The sequence below is a fragment of the Malus domestica genome, chromosome 13 (genome assembly GCF_042453785.1).
Source record: "Malus domestica chromosome 13, GDT2T_hap1".
NCBI lineage: Eukaryota > Viridiplantae > Streptophyta > Magnoliopsida > Rosales > Rosaceae > Malus > Malus domestica.
This window is the reverse complement of record NC_091673.1, coordinates 15148699-15172947: the sequence shown is the minus strand read 5'-3', so window position 1 is coordinate 15172947 and position 24249 is coordinate 15148699.

Here is a 24249-nt window from a genome sequence, read left to right as displayed (position 1 = left end):
CGTACTGAATTTAGATTCGCATAGGTGTTGGTGGTGCTGAGAAGCTAGGGTTAGGGTTAACTGGGTGTAGGGCATCAGTACTCGATGAATGCAGTGCAGGGAGAGAGGCAGCAGCAAACAAATTCAAGCAAAGATGCTTAGATTCGGTTGTTGTAAGGAGATTTAGATGTTAGATTTGTCCAGCTGCTTCTTCAGTCCTTTTCTTTGGATTTCAACCTTTCAGTTTTTAGGTCCTTTTGATGGGGAGAGAGAAGTTGTCTAGGTTTTTTCAGATTGGTTCCTGCAGGACGTTAACGTGTTGGGAAAATTAATGTTATTTGTTCAGGATAACGTGATAGTCCGTAATCTTAATTTGATGAATGAATTCTGTTGTAAACTTCACGAAACATGTCTGTCTGTATGATTATTTATACGAAACTTTAATGAAAAGTTTTCAATATTATTTATTTTATCTTTTATTTTATTTTTATTATTAAAATTAAAAATTATTAAATAAGTTTTCAATCTTTTTTTTTCATTAATTTTTCTTATTTGTAATGACATTTTATAAAGTTGCATGTATGACGAATGACGTTTTTGTTGACTACGTGTACTCAGTTTGATATATTAATTCAATTCGACAGACACAACTCCTCACTTTAAAGAATCATAGCATGCAATATTAGCATTTAGGTTTTTCATGAACCATTTTATCTGTAGGGATTTTTCTTCCTTCCCTTTATAACCAGAGTCGGCCCTGATGGTAGCCGGAGTAGGCGCCCGCCTTGGGCCTTCACTTCGGAAGGGCCCCCAATTTTTAGGTGGAGCTAGGCTGGTCTAGATGGGGATGGATGGGAGCAATGCAGGCTTATATGTAAACGTCGGAATTTAGAAATCTTTTGTTGCATGATCAGCCTCCCGCAAGGAAGAAGACAACCATATTCCCAACATCATTTTAATTGCATGATTTTACTTAAGATGGTCCCACATCTTTTTTTTATAGTTGCACGTGTTCTCCCTTTTAAATAGTCTCCACCATCTTATTTTTACTTTTTTGCTTATCTCTTAAATATCTTTATGTTTATTTTTATGGGGTTTTATTACCCTATTTTAAGATCACACCACATATATCTTTATTATGTACCTAAAATGCTAAAACTCTCACCTGTTTGAAAAATGATATTATTTAATGTTCAAATTAATTAGTTTATATAATATATAATAAATTATTCAAATCCGTTTCGTCCGTCTAGGCACGTATACAAAAATTACTATCATCTTCACTCTAGTATTTTTCCTAGTTGTAAGATGTTGTCTCTGTAATCCAACCATTCATTCATTTATTGAATGTAATGAGTAACATTGTAACTATAGGAAAATAATTGGAATTTAGCGTACTGGGTAGAGACTTCTCTTTTGGTTTGAATTGGTTGAAAAATTAGATTATGTAAACTTAATAAGTGCATTTGCATCTAAAAATGTGAGACGGGTAATATTTGAGTAATGTTTGTATATCTTTCTTCTTTTGATATTAATTTTTAATGATATTTGATGTAGAAATAGACTTTTCATGTATTTAGTAAATTTTTTTTACACATGTCAATGTACAAAGTGTCGGGAGTAAAAAAACTCTAAGGCCTCATTTCAAAGGTTCGCTTATAACCCCCAAATTCTCAGGATCGGAGTGTTTATAACCATTTTATTTTTTTAGAGGTTTTGTTTGATTTGGAGTATGTAAAAACATTATTTTTCTTGATCATAATCTAAGCAGTACAATGCGAGACAATTATAATTTGCACCAAAAAGTCAAAACCCTAGTAACTCATTCCAAGTTCAAAACCAGTGTTGTTCATAAACTGCGGAGTACGATGCGAGACAATTAGGGGACAAGCATGACATGAATTAAGGTGATCAAATATGTCGGCTCTACAAAATTTGAGGTAAGAATATGCCTATATCATTAGGACAAACAGATATAAAAGAATAATAAAATACCTTGAGAAATTAAAGAATTAAAAGTATCACTAAACGTGGTGAAGTCTCATAGCACAAATCCGTTTAAATTATATCAAAATACATGGTTCCTTCCAGCTTAGGCTTAGTATTCAGTGATGGAACTGTTTGTTAATGAATAGACTACAAATTTAAGGACTATGTTTCTATAATTATTCATTAGGTAATCTCTTGATTTAATAAATAAGACTACAAACCTAGGGATTTAGGGAGTGTTCTTAGTCAAAAGCTGCTTTCGGTAGGGTTTGGAGTTGGAACCAATAAGATGCTACAATTACTAATTCCTAATGCTAATTTCTCCAAAAAATTAAAAAAATTAAAAAAAAATTCCTATTGCTAATTATATATGAGAGTTAGTACTGGTGGTTGCATGGTGGTTTATAAATTTAATACTGGTGGACAAGCAATCCTAACCTTTCTTCAATCGATGAGGCTAAGTTAAAAAGAAGGTGATGGTACGTACCATATATTGCGTAAACCTTACTGCTAAAATGAAAGATGCAGTGTGTGCAATCTAGATTTGGCGTGTTAGTGGTGGACTTCTCGTTCAATTTTGTCCTTCGAGTATCTAAAACAAAAGAAAGAATACAAACTTATCAATAGAGCTTAATCTAAATTATATATCGTGACATGCAATTACTGTTGACTAAATAAAATAGTTATTTAGATCATATATATATAAAAAAAAATAGTGCATAATGACTAGTTTTGAAGGTAAAAAGATGAGAAGGAATGCTTATAGTATAAACTATCTCAATTTAATTATAACTACACATTTATTTTACAAGTATGTCATGCTCAAAATTCAATTAAACTCGCCTACTTTTTTATTACTTTACTTATTAGTAAACACATAAATAAAATTATGGGACACTTTGGATGCGGTCCCTAACTATCAATATTCTTTGATTGAAATCTTGTTAGTTTTTAGTTTTTGATTGAGGTCCCTGACATTAATGTAATAATATAAGTTACTATATTTTTTTAATTAAAAAATAAAAATTGAAATTTGTAATTGTTTATATTAATGAGATTTTAAATAAAACCCATAATTTATGGGATTAAAAATAATAAAATATAAATTATACTCTCTATTATATTGTGTGTGTGTGTGTGTACATATATGTATGGGTACATTAACCAAAATTAACAAAAAAAAGTTATTGTACCAAAACATGGATACATTCTCAAATCAACGAAAAAGAATGTATCCATATAAGTTTAAACATGGATTAAAAAATTTGAAAGGATTTTATATTAAAAAAAAAGGGTACATTTTAAATATAACAAATTGATATATTTGAGAATGGGTACATTTAAGATTAAAAAATTTTAAAAATTATATGAATGGGTACATTTAAGATTAAAAAATTGAGAATCTTTTTATATATATTTAAAAAAAAACTAATAGGTACAAACTTAATTTAATTTAATTTAGTATTATTTTGGAAATGTTTGAATTGAAAATTAATTAGAAGTTTAATAGAGGTGTGAGTATTAAACCCTAAATTAATTACTAATTTTTATATTAAAAAATTATATAATAAACATGTAAATTCATTATCACATTAATGCTAGGGACTTGAATCAAAATTTGAGAACTAATAAGGTCTTAGTCAATGAACAGTAAAAATTAGGGACCGAATACTAATTTTTCCTAAAATTTTACTCATAATTCCTTACAAATTACTTATTCCTTGTAAGGAAATATGTCTTAAATATTAAATAATGTAAAAAGTCGCAGATCCGTCATCTTACTAAATAAATAGCAACTTCTGTTGAATGGTAATGTTTTTCAATATGCTGAAATCTTTTGAGTTAAAATCTCATGTGTCATACATGGAGACAAGGGGCAAGCAACCCTATGAAGTATGAATTGTTTTCCCACATGGAATTCTTCCCAATGGCCTAAAATTCTTATTAGCCTACGTAAGATAGAAAGAGACAGTGGCACACATGCCGGAAGGAGCCTAGTTTACTATTTCTTAGGAAATCAAGCAAGAAAAGTAGAGAAACCATTGTCCTAAACACTAAAATAATACATAGGAACATGGGGCATGAGCCCTTCACGCCAAACCGCTTCCGAAACCCAAAAAGAGTGCTGTAAGCTGCCTGGCCAGAGCCATGTGATTTTACTGCTCTAATGCCTTGTTATTTGAAACTTGAATTCCTTGCTTTGACTTATGTAGTTCTATATTTGTTAAAATTTATAGTTAATTAACTTTGATACTTTGCTTGTGGGAAAATTGTTTTCAGCTTTCTGATTAGAATCTCAAATACTTAGATATAAATAATAGCATGAGTCAGAAAATGTGGCTGCAGCAGCTAACTCCTCTGCACAAAATTTGCGCCAAGTCCAAGATCCCAGTTAGTCACGCAGGTAACTTCATACATTCGGCCACGTTTACACTGTATTAGGAATAGGCTTCTCGCTTTGTGGTAAAATATAAATAAGGAAGTTTTAACGAAAATGGTCTAGTACTATTCATTTTTAATTAAAAAAACATTTTATGTATACAAAAATCATAATGGATCAGACACTTTTTTTATTTACTCTTATACTATTACAGCGGGATCCATAATGATGTTGACATTTCTGTCTGGGAATACGTCATTTTACATTATACTATTAAACTTATGCTAATTTACAGCTAGCGCTTCAGGTTTTCATCATGTTGTCGATATTATGCAGCTCTTCTTTTCTCAAATTATTCCAATACTGTTCATCGTCTTCGACTAGCTCTGCATCTCTTTCTCTATCTTCTTTCACCTTGTAATATATTTCTGCTGTTTCTTCTTTGAAATTTTAGGGTTTCCAATAAGGCTGATGATTGATTCTTGTCTTGATGTAAATATACATCTCTTCTTCTTTTGCTACTAGTACCATGTCATATCTAAAATTTTCAAACTCATCTAAAACAAATATTTGGATCCCTTTAAATTTTAAAATTTCTTTATATGAAGGAGTCCACCTATGTGAGGAGATATGAGATAGTCTAAAGGACTATTCATTAATCATGGCTATATGCCTAGCTTTCTCCTTATGCATATGTACATACTAGTCTGGAGGACTACTAATAAAGCTTATACAAATTTCTTTCCACATTTCTAGATAATCTTCTGCTACTTTTATAAATTTTTCAAGAAATGATTCTAGTTGAGAAATACGGTTAATGAATATTTTATCAAGATAACCAAACTCTAATAGTAAGGCAGGAATAACTTCTACCACATTATGCTTTTTCTGATGCTCATAATTAAAATGCCATAGTTTAAAATCTTTCATGTTAATCTTGACCACAACTATGCTAATCTGTGATTTACAAATACAATTTTCTGTACTATCACAAAGACATGGTGGATACATCTTTGTAATAATATTCATCGCTGGTTTTGGATCAAAGATGGACTCATACAAAGCACATTGTAATTGTAATTGTAATTGTAACTCCTTCATGGACTGTGATGCTCTGCTCATGATCTCATTTTGCATATCTGGTGGCATTATTCTTAAATTTGCTTTTGAAATTTCTTATAATAAAACAAACATCATCTAATATTAAGTCTAAAGATATATTCCTAAGAAAACTTTCATATTTTTCTTGTTTTTCTTTGTCACTCAGAACCTGATGCTGCTTATTATTTTGATGTTGCTCAATTTCAACGTCTTCTTCTAAAAGCTCAATCTTAATTTCTTTTATGGGCTCATTAGCCTCTTGTTCTATGAGTTCAATAACCTCTTTTCCTTTATCCTTATGCTGATCAATTTCTAAACATATTTTCAATTCTCTTTTCAAGGTGTTACTTGTCTTTTGCTGCATTCTAAGAGATTGAAGTTCTTGGTTCATTTTGGTAAACCTGCTAAGTAATGACTTATGGTCCATAGAGATGACTTGAACGTTGTGCTCAAGAGAATGAATATGCTGCTGGTTTTGGTGGAAATTAAAATTAAAGCTATCAAACTCTTGTTCCAAGGCTCTAATTAATTTTTCATAACCTAACCTTATGATTGGCTGTTTAATTTGGATATTCCAAAAATTATCTAAGAGAACCTGCTGCCTATCAGAAAGCCCTGGTACCCTTGACCTATATCTTAGAGTTGGATTTCCGATTCTTTCAATAAAATTGTCATTAAAGTTGAACGTAGGTACTGGTGGTGATGTTAGTCTGCTCATGCTATTTTGAAATCCACTGAATGGTGGAGGTTGATGGTGCATCATCATGCCATTGAAAAAGACTTTTCTGCCTTGCGACCTTGTGCTATTTGCTGATGATGGTCCACGATATTCCATACATGTTCAACAAATTAATCTTGATAAGATATCAACTAATGTATTGTCATTATCTTTTATGTGTTCAAAAATTGGTTTAAAACCATTTCCTGTAATTGAATCAATAAAATTAACCCATCTTTAGGTTGCCTGTTTATTAGCATGTATTTTGTTATAATGAGAAACTATATTTTGACAATTTGTTCTAATCGTAAATACTTCATTATGTAAAAATAAAGAAAAAGCTTCAAGTGAATTAATTATCCCTAAAATTTCTAAATCTGTTGATGGTAATCTTAATTGTACATCATTAAACTTTCCTGAGGAATATCTACAAACTTGTTCGTCAGACTTTGGAGATTCCCTATGCTTTTTCTGGTATAGTATACCTGCCCATCCTAATGATGAAGCATCTATTTCAACTATCTTGTAACTATCATCTAATGGTAATGTTAATGGCTTAAGTTTAGTCATTTCTTCTTTTATTTTTTGAACTAATTTAATATCTTCATTATTAAAATATTTTTGTCCTGTTTTGCTAGTTTTACTATGTAATACTGCTATTTTTCTTCCTAAATCAGGGATAAAATTTCTTGCATAATTTAGCAATCCTAAAAATGCTTGTAACTGTTTCTTATCTTCTAATTTGTCTGGAAATTCTAACACTTTTTTAACTATATGATCTTGTAATTGTATTGTACCTGACTTGATATACATTCCTAAAAATTCTATATCTTGCTTTTCTAATGCTATTTTATTTTTGCTAATCACAATTCCATTATTGATAAATTCTTGTAATACTATCTCTAAATGCTTCCTATGTTCATTTTTATTTTTACTCTGTACTAAAATATCATCTACATAAACACTACAAAAATTATCATATTTCTTGAAAATTTGGTCCATCTTTCTTTGAAAGATTGATGGAGCATTTTTAAGTCCAAATGGCATAACGAGTCACTCAAAATGTCCTTCTAGACAAGTAAAAGCTGTGCACTCAATTGATTCTTCTGCTAATCTTATTTGCCAAAAACCTGATTTACAATCAAATTTGCTAAAATATTTACTCTCTTGAATTTTATTTATAAGTTCATCCTTATTTGGTAATTTATAACTATCTTCATATTTATTATCATTTAATCTCTTGTAATTATAAACTATTCTAGTCTTACCTCTCTTTAGTTCTGAATGTTTTCTTACGATAAATGTTGCTGATCTATGTCTAGACTTAGAGGATCTAATTACTTTTAAATTTAACAACTCTTTTATTTACTGCTCAAACTCTTGTTTATCTATTAGACTACAAGGCATATCAGTCGTTTCAATGGTTAAATCTGGGTTAATTATATCTAATTTTGCTAGTATTTTATTTTTACTCCAATGTAACTGTGGGTCTTCTCCTATAATCCTAGTTTGTTCTGCTAATTATAACAATTCTTCTAAACTCTTTGGTCACTCTAATTGTAATATTTCTATACAGGTTCCTTCTTCTAAAATCGGGTATTCATGTTCAAATATGTCTTCATCAAACTCTTCTACGTTATTATGCTCATCATTTTCTTTTGAGTTTTCTAAATGATAACTATCTTGGCCACTAAACTCTTCTATACTTATGTTTTTGTATGCTTCTATAGTATTACTTTGGTCAGTTATTGTAATACCTCTTTTGAAAAATGTTATGTTAGGGTTCATAAATAAAAAACCTTGCAAACTTTTCAAAATGTTTAAACCTAAAATAAATGGATATGATCTTACTGGTGAAACAAATGTTAATGGTAAATTAAATTGTTGTTTTTCTACTTTAATAAACTCATTATTTATACAATGTGTTAAGTAAACTGGTCTCTCATCAAATTGTGTTATTCTTCCTGATTTTGCTAATTTTTGTCTATATTTTTCTGGTACTAACTTTTTTCTTATGACACTCTTTGTACTCCATGTATCTATCATAGCTATCGTTTGTATCTTATGTTCTTTTGCTAATTATATTTCGTAATTTATGGTAATTAAAGAACTATTTTTTGGTTTTTCTATACCATGAACAATATTTCCTAATATTTCAGTATTTTCTTGTGATTCTACTGAATTAACTTCTAATAACCTATTATTATAACATTTTTCACATAATATTGAATATGTATTATAGTATTTATTTGCAACTAATTTACTACACTTATGACATTTTTCTGGCCAACCTAAATTGATGTATTTATATTCTTCTTCATGTTGTTCTTCTATAAATGCACACATATACTCTTCTAGATCACTATTTGTGCTACTTGAATCTTCTGAGTTTGAATCTATCATGTTAATATTCTCTATACTATAAATACTCTCATTATCACTTAAATTATCTAAACTATATATTGATTGAATATCTTCATCTTTTTCTAACTTAAAAAATTCCATCAAATGTACTTTTTCTTTCTACTGTTTACCTAATTTTGGACATTTAGGTCTAATATATCCAGCTTCTCTACATGAATAACATTTACAATTACTCTTATCTTTTGATGCTTTATATTTTCTAATCCAAAGTCTGCCACTTCTTTTTCTAAATTGTTTTGGAATATATTTTCTTTTTCTATATGTTCTTGAAAGTCTTATGCTGAAATTCTTATGCTGTTTGTAGGGTTTATACTACTTATATTTCTTTTTTGTATATTTTCTTATGCTTTTTCTTATGGCAACCATACTATTATGGTAAATCTATATTTTTACAACACATGTAAAATTGTTTCCTAATTTGTCTCTTAGTTTTTATTTGACTACACTCTTGTCTGAGTATATCATATACATGTTAAATTCTAGGTCCTATAGCAATATCATTTTTCTTCGGATGCTTTTGCCATTCATTCCAAATCTTTTCACCTATTGGTCCTTTTATTTTTGTCATATAAGTATCTAATAAATTAGTATCACTAATTCTACCTGTTCTTCCTAAATATTTAAAGAAATCTATGGTAGACTCAGCTATATACTGTAAATCACAAATTTGTAATTGTTCTAAATTTCTGATTGCTCTTATTTGTTCTTGTTCACTTCTACCATCTAACCTATTATGATCTAAAAACTCTTGTTTAATCAAAGTAACCAAACCATCAATATTAAAATGTGTTTTAGCTGTCTGATGTTGTTCTGGGTTTTGAACTTTCTATGACTGAAAATAATAAAAAATTAAATCATCCAAAATATGCTCAAAGTAATCTAACATATTTTGTGAATTACTAAAATCTAACATTAATGCTGCATGTACGCAACCTTTTTCCCATCTCTTAATCGTTCTTTCCCAATCTTGTGGATCTACATTATCTAAATTTAATATATTACCACCTATATTAATTTGTTCTAATCCTCTCAAATATGGAATCCTATTTTTTCTAGGTTTTATCATACTTTCTTCCATATAGTCAACTTTTGCGTTTTCATTATATTGTTCATTTGTTGGTCTCAAAAATTGTTGATCAGTTCTACTTGCGTGTCCTGGATTTTCTACTCCTTATGTACTACTTTCTTCTGTTGGATTACATTCTGCTTTCAATTCTAATAAATTATTATTTTTTTTATCCTAAAATGTGTTCTACTCCTATTTCTAAGATTAAATTTTTCATTTCTTCGTCTGAAATTTTATGTAGTCCTAAATCATATGTCTTATATTTTTCCAAATATTGTTCTTCATCTAAATAATCAATATCTTCTATAAGTTTATCTACAATATGATCAAAATTTTGTTCAACTAAATTAATATCTAAATTATCAAAAGCCATATGTATACTCTCATTTTCGATTTCACTTTCATCCTCTTCTATTTTTTTAGTTGCTTATAATTGCTAAACCTAATTGTTTCTTGACCTATACTAGTTTCATATATTTGTACTTTATCTGATTGTCTATTTGGTGCTATTTGTAAATTAGGCAATGTCCACTGAGTTCCTTTTAAAAAGCTATTATCTACGAGTTTTGCTTCTATCATATTTACATGTTTACTACCAAATGTTTGAACTAAATTTTGAAACTTTAAATTAAACTTATGATTATATCTATCAGACACTTTACCTATATACATTAAGCTAATACACAAATTTTTATACTCTCATTTCATATTATAATTTTTTGTTCTTATGCTCATTTTAATATATTTACTAAATTCATTAATTGTCATAACATAATTTGGAATACAACCTATGACTGCTAAGTTTGAACTTAAGTCTACTTCAGCTGTTGCTATTGCTGCTTGTTGGTGATTATCCCATCTATCATCATATATGTATACTAAAGCTTTTGTACCTACTTGTGCTCTGGTTAATCCTGCTATTCCAATTAATATTGTTCCTATATGAATCTGACTAAAATGTGATTTTCGCAAATAAGTAACTGCTTCTTTACTAATTAGATTAAATGTGACTTCTTTATCAATACAGCTAACTTCATGTTGACTGACTGACACACCCCGTCCTGAAGGAAGGCATGTTGGCCGTCACGTGAGAGTGACGTAACCATTTACACAGTTCGGAATCTTTAAAAAAAATACAATTACTAAGATGAAACACCCGAGGGTGAGTCCTACTTTTGTGAATTCTGTCAGAACACCGTTGGATTCATCGTGGCCACCAAAGCTCTGCTATCTAGAACCTGGAGGGGCGCAAAGCAAAGTTGAGTTGATCAGTAAAACAAAGTTTTTCGAAAACATTTCATTTAAAACATTTCTAACCCCTCGCTGTAAAACCTGTATACTTTCCCAGAAAATAACATAATAGCATATACCTTCAAATATCTCAAATCATCAATCTTTATCAAAACCAGAAAGTATGCCATGCCATAATGTCAAAAATAGAATATGGATGCATCAATATAACAGGTGAAATAAGGAATCAACTGGAGACCCTGTAGTTGGTCCTGTACGGTTAATTCTATAGCTCAATATCCAATCCAACCGGAGTCACTACGGTGACCTGTACGACGCTACTCTGCACATAAGTTGGAACTACCTGAAGTAGTCTGTACGACAAAAATGGTGTAATAATATGCTCTAGTGCTTCTCTCATCAATCATCTATGCACATAATCTAAGGTCGTACCAGTCGGAATCACCTCTAGTGGTCTGTATGACTAGCATGTCGGAACCCTCTATCGGTCTGTACGACATGCACCTACTTGGATCCAAGGTGAGCGTGCGGTGTGGTGAATAATATAAGCACTAACACCAGGGGTGCGGGCTATGAGCTCTCAACACAATTCACATCATCAATGATTCACATGAATAACATAAAACTTACCTGATACTCACCTGTGCGTCCACAGCACCAATTCACATATATATATGCATCAATTATCAATTCATATATCTCATAATATGCATGCATGGCGTTTTAAAACGTACTTTCATTTAAACTCAATTTCTGGGAAAAATATCAATAGTATATAGGTATAAATAGAAATATTGCCCACTCACCTGGAGTTCGCCCAACAACTCCCTAGCACAACACATCAAGGCGTCATGACGATCGGCGCCTAAAACAATAATCAAATCCAACATCAGAAATCATATCGATAGAATATAAACTTATATAAAACACATCACTACGTAATTCGATCCGGAAGATCTGCAATTCAAATTTCAAATCCATAACTTCCAGAGGTCCACAATATACCTCTAGGACAACATCCTAAAATTTCATTACCATTCAACGGTCGGATCTCCGTCAATTTCCAAAACCAAGTGACGGTTAACATTCTATTTTATGAACTTACAACTCCAATCCCAAAAGATCCGTAAATCGATTCCCGATCCGTAAGTTCCTATAATCCTTAAATATTACATATTACAACGTATCAAAGTTTTGTGACGATCCGACGGTTGGATCGTCGATTCACCTTTTAGCCTAACCACGAATCGTAACGAACTTAGGTTCAATTACTCAATTTACGTCCATGAATTATCAAAACTGAACCTAGAACCTTAAACACATGCTAAGAATGACATTGGCCATGCGCCGCCGCACGGGCCGCCGCGGGTGGCGGTTGGCCGCCCCGGCTCGCTGGAAAATCTAACTATTTCCAAAAATTCTCAAAAAATACAGAATTGAATATCTCAATGAGTAGAGTAAACTTTATACATGAGGCCAATGCCAATTTGGCCTGGAAAAACTTCAATTTCACCAAAATCCGTACGGAACCCTAGAATTGGGTGAGTTCCAATTCGTCTTCAAATCTACTCCGTCATCCCAACCAATGCTTGGGATTTGTTCTAGGTCCTAAGGGAATGCTAAAGGTGTTAGTAATTGAAAGAAAACATTTCAAGATTTGAAGAATTTGAACAAGAAAGTCGCGGCACCCACAGGTGCGTTCTTCACCAATTCACCATCAAATTTCATGATTTTTGAGGTGAAACATGAAGAGGGAAGGCCTAGGTGTTGATTGGTAGTGGTACCTTGATCCAATTTGTGAGAATTCCGGTGAAAATCGTCGGAATTTGGGTGTGGGTGTCGCAGGTCGAAACAGGTCGCGAGTGAAGACCCATTTTTCTTCATTCTCTCATCCACTTCTCGCCCTCTCTTCTTTTCTCCTTTCTTTGTTCTGATTGGCCGGTCTCCTCTTTCTCTTCTCCCCATTCACCAGCCCTCTCTCCTTTCTCTCTCGGAGCTCCTGCTCTCTCTTCCTCTGGTTGGGCAGTTTTGCCCAATCTCTTTTTCTTCTCCTTCTTCTTACGCACACACACACACAAACCTTCTTTCTTCTCATCCCAGCCATCCATTTATTTCTTCATTAAATCTGGGCCGTCCACTTTCATAAAAGAAATTCCAGATTTTACTAAATTATAATTCCTAAAATGCCCAAATTTCAAACGTTAATAAATTCTTCGATATAGCTCCAAATCACGCACCGTCTGCGCCGACGCGTCCGTAGTGACGAGTACTACAAGGATATGTCAAGAAAACAAATCTTAGATGGCACGACACAACGATTAACCTTGAATAATGCGTGTGCCTCAAAGGGCATTTTTTTGTAAAATACTTTATTAAAACTTTAAAACTCTTAAAATCAGATACGGGTTGTCACAATCTACCCACCTTAAAAAATTTCGTCCTCGAAATTACACAATCTTTACAATCCATCGATATCCATAAAACAACCTAGAACACATCCCTCTAATTCGATCTTTTGTCTCCCAAGTAGTTTCTTCTGCTGAATGATTCCTCCATAAAACTTTTACCAAGTACACTGTTTTATTTCTCAGGACTTCCTCTTTCTATTCCAAAATAATCATGGGTTCCTCATTATAAGTCAAATCTGGATTAATCTCTAAGGGCTAAACCAGAATCATACAGGACGAATCTGCTACTTTGTAACGGAGCATCAAAACATGAACTACACTATACACCTTATCCAATCCCGAAGGTACTCAAACTTGAAAGTATTTAACCGATTCCTTCAATAGTCAAAGACGGCCTGATGTACTTAGGATTTAACTTGTCTTCCATTTCGACCTGAACCGCACATTTCCAAGGTGATAATTTCAAAAACATCCAATCTCCTGCATTACACGTCCGGTCAGTGGCATGTTTGTCTGCTAAGCTCTTTAACCGATCCTGGCTCACTTCCAGGTTAGACTTAATTACTTGAATATTCTGAGTAGTCTCCTCCACTAACTCAGGGCCTTGAATACCATCCATCCACAATTCTAACAATTTCGAAACACAAGACACAGCTTTCCATGGCTTTATGGCGTTGCTCTAGGGAACAAACTGGAAGGACCAACATACCCAAGAAGTTCAACAGACCCGTAAGCCCAAATCTCTTTTCCATAAGACAGATAAATAACTGTTGCACTTCTGGAAAGGTTACTGCTCTTTCATTGAAGAATACTGCGCTGATTTAGTAAGCCAATCAATTATCACCTCAATTTCATCATAACCATCTCGTGAACGAGGAAACTTGCACACATAATCTATATTAATATTTTCTCATTTCCGCTGTGGAACGGGAAGTAACTACATCAATCCAAAAGACTTCTTTCTTTCCGTTTTAACCTGCTGACAGATGTTACATCTATTTATATATACAAACATTTCTCTGTTCATACCTGACCAATAGTAAAATGATCGAATGGTATAATACATCTTAGTACCTCCAGGATGCATTGTATAAGTTGAACAGTACGCAAATTCCAAAATTGCTTCCTTTAATTCCATAACATTAGGTATAAACACCTTGTTCTCTTGCATAAGCTTGCCATCTGATTCTCTAACTATGAGGTCTTTCTTTTTCCCGTTATTCCTTGCTTTAAATAAATTCTTGAATTTCTTCATCAAACGCTTGAGTCTCGAGTACGACCTACCAAATAGGCCTAACTTGAAAATTAGCAAGTACGTTTTCTTTTCGATCTTCCATTCCCAACTTTACTCCAGTAGATCTCAAATCCACAAGAAGATGAATATGGCAATCGTACCAAACATTAATTCTCGCTGGGGTCTTCCTACTAAAAGCATTGGCCACAACATTTGCACGATCACCCTGGTCGTGCAATCATAATCACTAAACAACTCAATCCACCTTCATTGCCTAAGATTAAGATACCTCTGAATAAACAGATATTGGATACTCTTTTGATTCATAAAAATCTTGCACTTTTCTTCCCATAAAGACAATGTCTCCAAATCTTCAAAGCAAAGATGATAGTTGCTAATTCTAAATCATGAGTAGGATAATTCATCTCATGAGGTTTCAATTGTCGTGAAGTGTAGTAATCACTCTAACATGTTGCATCAACACACATCCTAACCCATTCAAGGATGCATCACTGTAGACCTCATAATTACCTTTATCATCTGGGAGTGCTAAAACAGGTGTATGAGTGAGATAATGCTTCAGTTGCTGAAACTTTGTTCACAATTTTCATCCATTCAAACCTAACCTCTTTTCTAGTCGATCCTGTCAATGGCAAAGCAATGACTGAAAAATCCTTTACAAATGTTTATAGTAGCCTGCTAGACCAAGAAAACTCAGTACCTCAGTGACGGTTCGAGGTTGTTCCCAATTCTCCCCAGTTGTCACTCATTGAAGATCTACTTGAATACCTTGTGTAGATATCACATGTCCTAAAAATGCCACTTGATTCGTCCAAAATTGACATTTGCTAAACTTAGCATACAACCGATGTTCCCTCAAACATTTTAACACCAACTCAAAATGACTAGTATGCTTTACTTTCACTTAAGAGTATACCAGAGCTCAACTCTTTCCTTGAAAACACATAAGCACCTCTAAGCTGATCAAACAATCATCAATGCGCGGCAATGGATAACGGTTCTTACTCGTTACCTGATTCAATTACCTAATATCCATACATATTCTTAAGGTCCCGTCTTTCTTCCTTATAAACAAAGTTGGGGTTTTCCAAAGTAACGTACTAGGTTGACTGAAACCTTTATAAACCAATTCCTGTGACTGAATTTTCAATTCCTTTAATTCTGTAGGAACCAATCTATAGCATAAAGTCTGTACTTGGAGACAATTCAATAGTGAACACCACATCTCTGTCTGGTGGCAATCCATGTAAATCATTCCGGAAACACATTAGGAAAATGTCTACCACTCGTACGTCATCAACAATACTAGGAGTACGATCCTGCAACACCACATGAGCTAGGTATCCTTGGCAACCTTTTGATAACAATCTCTTTGCTCTCACAACAGAAATAACGGCATGCCTCATTCCACTTTGCTCAATCACAAAAGTAACATCTGATAATCCAAGACAATGGAAAGTAACTGATTTCCCGTAGCAATCCATATTGGCATGATTATAATGTAACCAATATGTGCTTATAATAACATCGAAATCCACAATGTCTAACGGGATACGATTTGCTGGCATAACTACTTCTTCCATCATCATTGGACACCCTGAATAGTCATAACCAACATAGAATGACCTACTTGTTTACTTGCTTAACGAATCCAACAAATAAGTTATGGGTATTACGGTATGCAGCCCGCAATAACGATAACTCACTGTCGTCTCGATAAGTAAGCAACAATTCTTAAGGGTGCAATATTATCATTTTACTCCTCACAGGGAAAATACATATATACGCCTCGATCGTGCTCATTCACTACTTCCTTTGGCAACATCGTCAATAATAAGAATTATATCAGCCGGAGTCAGCTAAAATGACCTGTATGGTTGAGTCTACAGCTCGACCATCCATGTTAGCACATAAGTCGGAGTCACCTATAGTGACCTGTACAACTTACTCATCAATTTTCCAAGTAATATGTCAAGGAAGACTGCTGGGTAACAACTGATCCTAAGGACAATTCATACCTCTATGTCTCATCTAACCACATGAACACATTCACAACTTCCCACACTCTCCAAAGTGCCTAATATTGTACCTACGGTACAAAGATACATTTCCTCTACCAGAGTCACCTTGTCTCTGAGATCTGGGATCACTAGTAAATCTATCATTTCGCCTCTGTCCAGTGGCACTAAAACCTCAGCTGGGAAAATTAGCTCTAGTTTCACTTCTTTTGAAGCTCTGAGTCTTCCGAGGTCTTTGATATGACGGATCTTTAACTTTTTCGTCTTTCTTCTGATTCTGATTCTTTTCTTATTCCTCTTTACTCTCGCTGATCATGTTCTCAGAGTCATCAATGCTCAACAACATCTCGTAAACTCCTGGTAAAAAGTACAATGAATAGTGGTCGCCAAAGAACGCCACTTCTTCTTATTATCCAGCAAAAAACGACATAACACCTCAACTGGATTAGCAACAACATCCGAATGGAAACAAGGCAAGTCTCTAAACTCTCTATAATAATATGCCAGAGGAATGAATTTTTCCTTAAACAATTCTTTAAACGACTTCCAAACAGCTGTTTTTCTGATAACATCGGATAACATTCCTATCTCCATCAGAATGCAGATTCAACACTCAGAAACTAGGTAGTCATCTCGACCCACCTATAGGGAGGAAGATTCCCTTGACTTTGCATAATTCGAAACGTCTTTTCCCAAATGATTAAGCCATCGATCTGCTCCCTTAGGTTCTTCATTTCCCTAAACTGATTCAAATTTAACTTATAACCAGTCTCAAAAGGTTCATTTAGATAATAGACTGAATCACAACGGCAATAGTTTCCCCCCAAACTACTATATCAGGGAAATTAGGCTCATCCGAACTACGTGGCTTGCTACGAGGCGGTATAGTTCTGACAGAAGACACTAGGAAAGTCTCAAGATGTCTAGAATTGCAAGCTAGGCTCTGATACCAACTGACACACCCCGTCCCGAAGGAGGGCATGCTAGCCGTCATGTGAGAGTGACGTAACCATTTACACAGTTCGGATGCTTTAAAAAAATACAATTACTAAGATGAAACACCCGAGGGTGAGTCCTATTTTTGTGAATTCTGTCAGAACACCGTTGGATTCCTCGTGGCCACCAAAGCTCTGCTATCTAGAACCTGGAGGGGCGCAAAACAAAGTTGAGTGGGTCAGTAAAACAAAGTTTTTCGAAAACATTTTTAACCCGTCGCTGTAAAACCTGTATACTTTCCCAGAAAATAACATAATAGCATATACCTTCAAATATCTCAAATCATCAATCTTTATCAAAACCGGAGACCCTGCAGTTGGTCCTGCACGGTTAATTCTATAGCTCAATATCCAATCTAACTGGAGTCATCACGGTGACTTGTACGACGCTACTCTGCACATAAGTCGGAACTACTTGAAGTAGTCTGTACGACAAAAATGGTGTAATAATACGCTTTAGTGTTTCTCTCATTAATCATCTGTGCACATATTCTAAGGTCACCTACCAGTCGGAACCACCTCTAGTGGTCTGTACGACTAGCATGTCGGAACCTTTTATCGGTCTGTACGACATGCAGCTACTTGGATCCAAGGTGAGCGTGCGGTGCAGTGAATAATATAAGCACTAACACCAGGGGTGCGAGTTATGAGCTCTCAACACAATTCACATCATCAATGATTCACATGAATAACATAAAACTCACCTGATACTCACCTGTGCGTCCACAGCACCAATTCACACATATATATGCATCAATTATCAATTCATATATCTCATAATATGCATGCATGTCGTTTTAAAACGTACTTTCATTGAAACTCAATTTCTGGGAAAAATATCAATAGTATATAAGTATAAACAGAAATACTGCCCACTCACTTGCAGTTCGCCCAAAAACTCCCTAGCACAACACATCAAGGCGTCATGACGATCGGCGCCTAGAACAATAATCAAATCCAACCTCAGAAATCATATCGATAGAATATAAACTTATATAAAACACGTCACTACGTAGTTTGATCCGGAAGATCTGCAACTCAGATTTCAAATCCATAACTTCCAGAGGTCCACAATATACCTCTAGGACAACATCCTAAAATTTCATTACCATCCAACGGTCGGATCTCCGTCAATTTCCAAAACCAAGTGACGGTTAACATTCTATTTTATGAACTTACAACTCTAATCCCGAAAGATTCGTAAATCGGATTCCTGATCCCTAATTTCCTATAATTCTCAAATATTATGTATTACAACGTATCAAAGTTTGGTGACGATCCGACGGTTGGATCGTCGATTCACCTTTTGGCCTAACCATGAATCGTAACGAACTTAGGTTCAATTACTCAATTTACTTCCATGAATTATCAAAACTGAACCTAGAACCTTAAACACATGCTAAGAATGACATTGGTGGGCCATTGGCCACGCGCCGAGGCGGGTGGCGGTTGGCCGCCCCGGCTCGCCGGAAAATCCAACTATTTCCAAAAATTCTCAAAAAATACAGAATTGAAGATCTCAATGAGTAGAGTAAACTTTATACCTGAGGTGAAGGCCAATTTGGCCTGGAAACACTTCAATGTCACCAACATCCATGCAAACCCCTAGAATTGGGTGAGTTCCAATTCGTCTTCAAATCTACTCCGTCGTCCCAACCAATGCTTGGGCTTTGTTCTAGGTCCTAAGGGAATGCTAAAGGTGTTAGTAATTGAAAGAAAATATTTCAAGATTTGAAGAATTTGAACAAGAAAGTCGCGGCACCCACGGGTGCGTTCTTCACCAATTCACCATCAAATTTCATGATTTTGGGGGTGAAACATGAAGAGGGAAGGCCTAGGTGTTGATTGGAAGTGGTACCTTGATCTAATTTGTGAGAATTCCGGTGAAAATCGTCGGAATTTGGGTGTGGGTGTCGCGGGTCGAAACAGGTCGCGGGTGAAGACCCATTTTTCTTCCTTCTCTCCTCCACTTCTCGCCCTCTCTCCTTTCCTCCTTTCTCTATTCCAATTGGCCGGTCTCCTCTCTCTCTTCTCCCCATTCGCCAGCCCTCTCTTCTTTCTCTCCCGGAGCTCCTACTCTCTCTTCCTTTGGTTGGGCAGTTTTGCCTAATCTCTTCTTCTTCTTCTTCTTCTTCTTCTTCTTATGCACACACACACACAAACCTTATTTCTTCTCATCTCAGCCATCCATTTATTTCTTCATTAAATCTGGGCCGTCCACTTTCATAAAAATTCCAGATTTTACTAAATTATAATTCCTAAAATGCCCAAATTTCAAACGTTAATAAATTCTTCGATATAACTCCAAATCACGCACCGTCTGCGCCCACGCGTCCGTAGCGACGAGTACTACCAGGATATGTCAAGAAAACAAATCTTAGATGGCACGACACAACGATTAACCTCGAATAATGCGTTTGCCTCAAAGGGCATTTTTTGTAAAATCCTTTATTAAAACTTTAAAACTCTTAAAATCAGGGACGGGCTGTGACACTGACGCTGCTTACAATTCTACTTCTGTTTTCAAATAAACCTAATTGATACAAGTTATATTTATTTTTCTGTGTTCTCTCAAAAACTTTTCGAATAAATTCTTGTGCTTCTTCTTCATTTGGATAAATATCTTCAACCCTAACTACTTCTTTTCCTTTTTTCCTAAAGTGTTCCATTTTCTATTATCGAAAGGATTTAGCTTAGGTCTTCTATTATTATTTTCACTTAAAGTTAAATTTTCTAATTTATCTGGTAAAGATGGTGGAAGTGATGAAGATGCGTTATATAAAACTTGATTTATTTATACTATTTGTTTTTCAACTTGATCTAATTTTTCAGTCAAACTTAAAACTAATTGAATAATCAAATTATTTTGCCTAATGGGAATATTACTACTGGATACTTGTGTTGAAAAATCTGTTAAACCTACTGGTTCTTTATCTAACTTACTAATTTCTTTCAAAGCTTGAATATATTTTCTGCTAGTTCTAGAATCGGTCATTAAACTAATAATTTATCTATTTTATTATGCAACTTATTTACTTGTTCACTTAACTCTTTTTGTACTAATTGGATTTTTTGAACTTCTATTTTTAGCTGCTCAACTATTTCTAATGATCTAAGTTCTACTTGCTTTGGCTTACTATCTAAAAGATCAACAAGCTCTTTTATCTCTTTTTTGCTAGGAAACTTTTGAATATTTTTATTATTATCTTCTAACTGAGATGTAATAGAATCTAAATTTTGTCTAATTATTTTTATGGAATTTTTCTGAAAATGTTCTAACAATTGGTTTAACAAATGATTATGCTTATTATTTTCTAATTTTATATTTTCTGCTTGACTAATAATAAGATCTACAATAGTATTGGCTTGTGAATTTTCTACACTGTGCAAAATATGATTATGCTTTCTTAATGGAAAATAACAAACTAAACTATTTTGGTCTAAAGTTACTTTTCTTTTTTGAGGTTCACTAATTTCTAAATTAAGATAATCTATCATAAACTACAGTCTACCTTTCTCTAGAGTTACGGCTAACTGGTTTCTTAAAAACTCCCTTTCTTTTCTCATGGTCTCTAAAACTTGATATGTTGTTCGTTTTGCTTCTAAAACTTTATGCTGAACTTTTGTGTTATTATATTTACGAATAAATGAAGGATGTTCAAGATAGCCAAGATAAAATTTTTGCTTCTTCAAAGTATTGATAATTCTTTTGGATATATATGCTAATCTTCTCTTTATGCTAGTTATAGTTGGATGTCTGGGACAATAAATACCTGGTAATTGTGGTTGACAAGGTCTACAGGGAAAATAATATTTGTTGTTCATACACAATAAACAAATATGATATCAGTTGTATCAATGACTTCTATCCTCAAGATACTTTACTATTATAATTATACTATTAAAATGCTAAACTTGGCTCTGATACCAAATTCGCAACGCATGCTCGGTTAAATAATCGGATGACCAATATAACAACTAGACATAGAACCTTGCACATGGAACTCGACATGTTTCAGCATGACGGCCACTCACAGTACAAGTATAAGCCCTTAACAGCTGAACTCGGAGGTACGAAGAACTCAGAGGTACCCTGGTTAATGTCCAGTTATTTGTATGACAAGCATTCAACAATAATAGAATGCTCGAACAAAGTATGATCGTCAATTTAGTAGGTTAATAATATAACCACAATAGTGTTTCTTTGTTTTGGACTAGAAGTCTAATTAAACAAACACACTAAAGAAGGAAAAGAAAACTTACTTAAGACTTGGAGATTGCTTGAATATGTACACTTGAACTTTTATTGATATATAGAATGTTTACAGAGATAGTTGTTTACAAGAAAGTGATTACAAAGAAGTGTTTACAAGTATGCTATTAAGGCTACAAATGCTTGAGTGTATGAAGTGTGTACGGTGTTTTCAGATGTTGAGAGAGGTGTGTGTGTAAGAGGTGTCTTCTGTATGGGAGGAAAGACTCCCTTATATACAAAATCTAATTCTTCAAAGACAAAATAACATTTTATCTATTTACAATTTTTTGAATAGTGACAGCACACTGTTTGCTTGAGTGTCATGTGAATTTATGTTGTCTTGGTTACTACAGTGTTTGCCACATTTTCTTTTGCATGTGAATCTATATTGGCTTGGTTGTTGCAATGTTTGCCACATATCCTTTTGCATTCAAATGCTTTCTAAAAATGTCAATCTCCTTTTTCTTCTTTTGGATGTATCCACATGAACTTTGCAAAAAACTGACCCAATCTCGTACATATGTGTGAAGGTTAGGATTGGCATTTTTGAAAAAATTTGTCCTGATAATTAAAAGTAAAGTTTTGAGGGTGTTTTTGTTAGTTTTCCATATAAATAAATCTGTATTATACTTTATATGCAACAAAAAACATAGGTAACTCATAAATAAAGGAGGTATTTTTCTAAATTTTTGTTCAATATATACTTTGGTTAAAGACGTGAACATTTATATTCGAATTTATAAAACATCTATCTTTTGACAAAAATAAAAAAGGAAAACTGATGAAAAGGGCTTGAAAACTTTGAGTTTTAATGATAAGGACAAAATAAAGGGTAAAGTGAATAGTACCAGGATTGACTTTTTAGTGTAAAAATGTGGTTTTTCGTTAAAGTGAATAGTACCGGGAGCTTTTCATTAAAGTTCCCAAATAAAAATTGTATTTAGGTAAACTTTAACTAATAATTTAATTTACAGTCTCATAAATAACGTTTTCATATATTATCTAAGTCACATCCCGACCCGGGCCTCCACCACATCCCGGGCTTAACTCCGCCGTAACACGATATTGTCCGCTTTGGACCCCGACCACGCCCTCACAGTTTTGTTTCTGGGAACTCACACGAGAACTTCCCAGTGGGTCACCCATCATGGGATTACTCTCCCGCGAACTCGCTTAACTTCGGAATTCTGACGGAACCCAAAGCCAGTGAGCTCCTAAAAGGCCTCGTGATAGGTAGAGATGAGAATATACATATAAAGCTTACAAGATCCACTCCCCTAGACGATGTAGGATGTTACAATCTACCCCCTTTAGGGGCTCGACGTCCTCGTCGGCACATTTCCAGCCAGGGATTGGCTCTGATACCAAATTGTCACATCCTGACCCGGGCCTCTACTACATCCCGGGCTCGACTCCGCTGTAGCATGATATTGTTTGCTTTGAGCACCGACCACGCCTTCAAGGTTTTGTTTCTGAGAACTCACACGAGAACTTCTCAATAGGTCACCTATCATGGGATTGCTCTCGCGCGAACTCGCTTAACTTCGGAGTTCTGACGAAACCTGAAGCCAGTGAGCTCCCAAAATGCCTCCTGCTAGGTAGAGATGGGAATATACATATAAGGCTTATAGGATCCACTCCCCTGGACGATGTGGGATGTTACAATCCACCCCCCTTAGGGGCCCGACGTCCTCGTTGGCACACTTCTAGCCAGGGATTGGCTCTAATACCAAATTGTCACATCCTGACCCGGAGCTCCACCACATCCCTGGCTCGACTCGGCCATAGCACGATATTGTCCACTTTGGGCCCCGACCACGCCTTCACCATTTTGTTTCTGGGAACTCACACGAGAACTTCCCAGTGGGTCACCCATCATAAGATTGCTCTCGCGTGAACTCGCTTAACTTCGAAGTTCTTATGGAACCCGAAGCCAGTGAACTCCCAAAAGGCCTCGTGCTAGGTAGAAATAGGAATATACATATAAGGCTTACAGTATCCACTCCCCTGGGCGATGTGGGATGTTACAACGGAACCCAAGGCCTGTGAGCTCCTAAAAGGCCTCGTGCTAGGTAGAGATGAGAATATACATATAAGGCTTACATGATCCATTCCCCTGGGCGATGTGGGAATTTACAATCTATACTACTATATAAAGCCAACAACCCATTTTGGGTTATAGGCTTCACCAAAAAAGAATGGAACAAAAATGCCCCCAAAACAAAAATGTTCAAACGTAGCTCAAAATAATGCATCAAATAAAGTAAAGGTATTTTTGTCATATAAACAGTGTCTTTTTATAATTAATTTTTTTCTGTGCAATTTTTTTTTAATAATCAGTACCTTACAATGGACTAGCAATAATGTGATTCAATCAATTGTTTCTTAAATATTATTTTATCTATTTTTA